This window comes from Balaenoptera ricei, chromosome X (assembly GCF_028023285.1).
Source record: "Balaenoptera ricei isolate mBalRic1 chromosome X, mBalRic1.hap2, whole genome shotgun sequence".
Taxonomy (NCBI): Eukaryota; Metazoa; Chordata; class Mammalia; order Artiodactyla; family Balaenopteridae; genus Balaenoptera; species Balaenoptera ricei.
In genome coordinates, this window is record NC_082660.1 from 121,672,237 (window position 1) to 121,677,395 (window position 5,159).

The 5,159-nt window shown below is 39.6% G+C and overlaps 1 non-coding gene across 1 annotated transcript; it reads left to right on the top strand.

Annotated features, from left to right (window-relative positions):
* The first annotated feature begins 4,865 nt into the window (after positions 1–4,865).
* Positions 4,866–4,937, top strand: TRNAV-CAC (transfer RNA valine (anticodon CAC)). The gene has a single exon. It is a non-coding gene; the product is annotated as a tRNA-Val (tRNA).
* The last annotated feature ends 222 nt before the right edge of the window (positions 4,938–5,159 follow it).

Consider the following 5,159-nt stretch of genomic DNA (forward strand, 5'->3'; position numbering starts at 1 on the left):
TAACCAAAAGTTTGTTTTCTATGTCTGTGAGTCTACTTCTGTTTTGTAAATAAGTTCATTTGTATCATTTTTTTAGATTCCACATATAAGTGATATCATATCATATTTGTCTTTGTCTGACTTCACTTAGTATGATAATCTCTAGGTCAATCTATGTTGCTACAAATGGCATTATTTCATTCTTCTTTTATGGCTGAGTAATATTCCATTGTATATATGTGCCGCATCTTCTTTATCCATTCATCTGTCGACGGACATTTAGGTTGTTTCCATGTCTTGGCTATTGTAAATACTGCTGCAATGAACATTGGGGTGCACGTATCATTTCAATTTATGGTTTTCTTCTGATATACACCCAGGAGTGGAGTTGCTGGGTCATATGGTAGCTCTATTTTTAGTTTTTTGAGGAACCTCCTTACTGTTCTCCATAGTGGCTGCACCAATCTACATTCCCACCAACAGTGTAGGAGGGTTCCCTTTCTCCATACCTTCTTCAGCATTTATTATATGTAGACTTCTTTATGATGGCCATTCTGACTGGTGTGAGGTGATACCTCATTGTAGTTTTGATTTGCATTTTTCTAATAATTAGTGATGTTGAGCATCTTTTCATGTGTCTATTGGCCATCTGTTTGTCTTCTTTGGACAAATGTCTATTTAGGTCTTCTGCCCATTTTTTGATTGGGTTGTTTGATTTTTTTGGTTATTGAGCTGTATGAGCTGTTTGTATATTTTGGAAATTAATCCCTTGTCGGTCACATCATTTGCAAATATTTTCTCCTAGTCCATAGGTTGTCTTTTTGTTTTGTTCATGGTGTCTTTTGCTGTGCAAAAGCTTATAAGTTTGATTAAGTCCCATTTGTTTATTTTTGCTTTTATTTCTATTGCCTTGGGAGACTGACCTAAGAAAACATTGCTATGATTTATGTCAGAGAATGTTTTGCCTATGTTTTCTTCTAGGAGTCTTAGAGTGTCCTGTCTTATATTTAAGTCTTTAAGCCATTTTGAGTTATTTTTGTGTGTGGTGAGAAGGTGTGTTCTAACTTCACTGATTTACATGCGGCTGTCCAGCTTTCCCAACACCACTTGCTGAAGAGACTGTCTTTTCTCCATTGTATATTCTTGCCTCCTTTGTCGAAAATTAATTGACATAGGTGTGTGGGTTTATTTCTGGGCTCTCTATTCTGTCCCATTGATCCATATGTCTGTTTCAAGATACTGTTTTTATTTACTTCAGATATATACCCAGAAGTGGGATTGCTGGATCATGTGGTAATTCTATTCTTAATTTTTTGAGGAACCTTCATACTGTTTTCCATAGTGACTGCATCAATTTACATTCCCGCCAGCAGTGCATAAGGGTTCCCTTCTCTCCACAGTCTTGTCATCAATTATTGATGAGGTTTTTCTGCGAAATTAGTTCATGTACCTGAGATAACTATTATTTAATGCTAAAATGAGACAGGAATCAACATTGTTTTTATTTCTATTTTTCATTTTTATAGGTGTAAGTTCAAAGCAACTTTATTCACATAAGTAAGCATATTAGATTAGGAGGAGTGAAGTTTTGTCCAATGTCAGCTGATTTTTTAAACCTCTTTTCATGTTACATGCCCCCCAAATTACATAATAATTATCACTGAAAACTTTTAAAATTGTGGCAAAATATACATCACAAAATTTACCGTTTCAACCATTTAAAGTGTACAGTTAAATGGCATTAAAGTGTATTCACATTGTTGAGCAACCATCACCACCATCCATTTCCAGAACTTTTCCATCTTCCCCAACTGAAACTCTGTAAGCACTAAACACTAACTCCCCAATCCCTCCTGCCCCTGGCAACTACCATTCTAGTTTCTGTCTCTATGAATTTGAGTACTGTAAGTACCTCAGGTAAGTGGAACCACACAATATTTTTCATTTTGTATCTGGCTTATTTCACTTAGCATAGTGTCTTCAAGTTTCATCCATGTTGTATCATGTGTCAGAATTTCTTTCCTTTTAAAGGCTGAATAATATTCCATTGTATGAATAGACCACATTTGTTTATCCATTCATTTATCAGTGGACAGTTGGGTTGCTCCTATCTTTTGGCTATTGTGAATAATGAGTATACACATATATGTTTGAGTCCTGCTTTGGGTTCTTTGGGGTTTATACCCAGAAGAGGAATTACTGGATCATATGGTAATTCTATTTTTAATTTTTTGAGGAACTGTCATACTGTTTTCCACAGTGGCTGCACTATTTTACATTTCCACCAGCAATGCACAAGAGTTCCATTGAAAAATCTGTTTGATGATCAGTCAGCTGACAATACAAGTAGGCCCTTCTTCAATTTTGTTAAAAGCGAAGAATTGGATACCACCTACTTGAAAAGAGACTTGTTAGCCAGTATTGATTAGAGTCATCCACTTTTTAAACACTGGCACAGTATTTCAAATTGCCTCCTTGTTTGTTTTCCCAGAGGTGTTTACATTCCTGGGTCAATGCACCATAGTGAGAGTTAGGATGGGTAAAAGTTAGCTTTTCTTTGGTGAACTGAGAGAAGGTTTGTGGTAAAAAAGAGGTAGAAATGTAAAACTGGCTTGCTGCCTCCACCACTGACACTTTCTCAAGCAGATAGGTTTTAGGAAAAAGTACATAGTGAAATTGAGGATCTGGAACTTGGTTTCCTTAAAACTTCACGGGGAGTCTTCATGTACTCCCAAGGAAAATACAGACCCCAGTTTGAAGACCAATGGAATCTCTTTAACGAAGGGGCAAGTCTAACTGGAAGAACTTGGAGAGACTGAGTAATGTCCTAAGTCAGTGCTTCATAAACTGTACTGTGCATCAGAATCACCTGGGTGGGAGGGCTTGTTAAGTCACAGATTGTTGAGCCCCGCCAATGGAGTTTCCTGCTCAGTAGGTCTAGGTTGGGGCCCGAGAATTTGCATCACTCATAAGCTCCTGGTGATGCGGGTGCTGGTCCTGGCACCACACTGAGAACCACTGCTCTAAGGTCGACCACGTGAATCTTGGGAGTCCATGCACTTACCTCTGTAACTGACTGATTCTTGCCTAGAGATTCTCCCACACTGTAGCAAATGAGTTTATGCACTTAATTGATGGCTGCACTGTTTGGACACTGCAGGGGAGAAATTCAGCCTGTTATATTCCTTGTTGCTTTGTATTATATCTCCATCCCCCATTGAAAGGTTTTTCTAAGGAGGAATTAGGTCTTACCTCCCTATCATCCATTGTAGATGCCTGATGACTATTTGTAGAACTTAATACTAGGATTGTCTTCCCATGAAAAAGTTTGACTGATACACTTATTAACTTAGTATTTCCAACAGGAAAATGTAGACATCATTTCTTAGGATTAAAACATGTGTTATTTACCCTTTTGAGACAAATTCAGATGTAATCAAGGAGAACATAAAAGGAAATAATGAGCTATAAGACATCATCCAAATCTAATATTACCCTTTAAGCAATGGCACTGCATTAACTAAATCTGCCCTCTTTTTCTGTGACCATGAGGCAAACGGGCATACATATATAATGGGGGTTTTATAAAAAGATTTAAAATCTATTGATGCTACAGATATGTAAAACACTATAGGACGAAGAGGACAAAAAAGATTCAAACACGTATCCTACCATCAAGAAGCTCCCAGTGTAGCAGGAAAAAGCAAATCTGAACAGAAATACCTAGGGAAAGTGCCGTAAGATAGAGAAGTAAAGGATTCTGGGATTTCACAGTACAGAAGTATGAACTTCAAGTTAGTCTTTGGAGAAGGTGGAACACTCAGGGAAACTTCCACGTAGGCAATGTCATGTGAGGCAGGCCACGGAGGAGAGGTAGGAGCTGCCTGTGGAGAACTGGGGCAAAGAGTGGGAAGAGAGAATTTCAGGCTGAGGGAACAAAGAACAGGAACAAAGCCACTGAGGCAGGGAACCATGGGAGCTCTGGGAGGAGCAGACAGAGACCCCATGTGATTGGAGGACACGGTGCATGAAATAAGTAGGGACCAAGGATGGGACCAGATCACATTGGGCCTTGAATGACTGACAAGCTAAGGAATTTGAACTTTATTCGGTAAACAATGGGCAACCATTGATGGTGGCTGAGCAAAGAGTGGAATGATCAGAGATGTACTTCAGGAAGATTCATTTGAAGGGAATGTGTAGGAGAGATGAAAAAGGATAGAGCCCAATGGCAGGGAAACCAATTACAGTGGTCTATGGGGACAGAGAGGAGAGGACAGATGATGCTAGTTTAAGAATAGCCAAAATTTAGTAATTCATTGGATGTGACAGGTGGAGGGAAGAGAGGAATCATATACAATGCTGAGGTTTTAGGTCTGGGTAATTGGGTAAATGGCAATGCCAGAAATTGGGAATGGTGGTGGAGCAGACATCTTTTTGGATGTCTCACAGCAGTTAGTCAGAAGTGAGGTTCAGGAAGGCACCAAAGTTGTAGATGAAGATTTCAGACGTATTTCTATAAAGATGATAACCAAAGGGGTATTATTAGAGAGGGGAGATATGAGGGGATTGCCATGGTGAAAACAGTAGAAGGGGAAGAAGTAAATATGAGAGGCAAGGACTGACCCTTGAGAGACTCTGTATTTATTCCGTCAGTCTGCAGATTTTTGTTAGTGTGCCTACTTTGACTTAGGCCACTTATTTAGTGGGCGGGAGGAGGAAGAGGAAGGGAGATGGAGACAAGAAAGTAGTGATAGAGAGGTGGGAAGATAAAGTGCTGTGCAGTTGCAGTGAAGAGAGCATTACAAGCTGGGGATATTGCAAAAGTGAGCGGCTCCAGAAAGGTTGGAAAGGATTAAACATATAAAGAGTTCACTGAGGGGACTTCCCTGGCTGTCCAGTGGTTAGGACTTGGCACTCACACTGCCAAGGCCTGGGTTCAATCCCTGGTCAGGGAATTAAAGTCCCACAAGCCACGCGGTGTGGCCAAAAAAAAAAAAAAAAAAAAGAGTTCATTGGGTTTGGCAATGAGGTCTCAAGTGATCTCCATGTAGTAGACAGACTTCTAAGATGACCCTCAGTGATCTCTGCTTCCAGGAATTCATGCCCTTCTGTAAGCTCTTCCCTTTTTGTATGGTTTGGACCTAGTGACTTTCTTCTAGCGAACAGAATACAGTGAA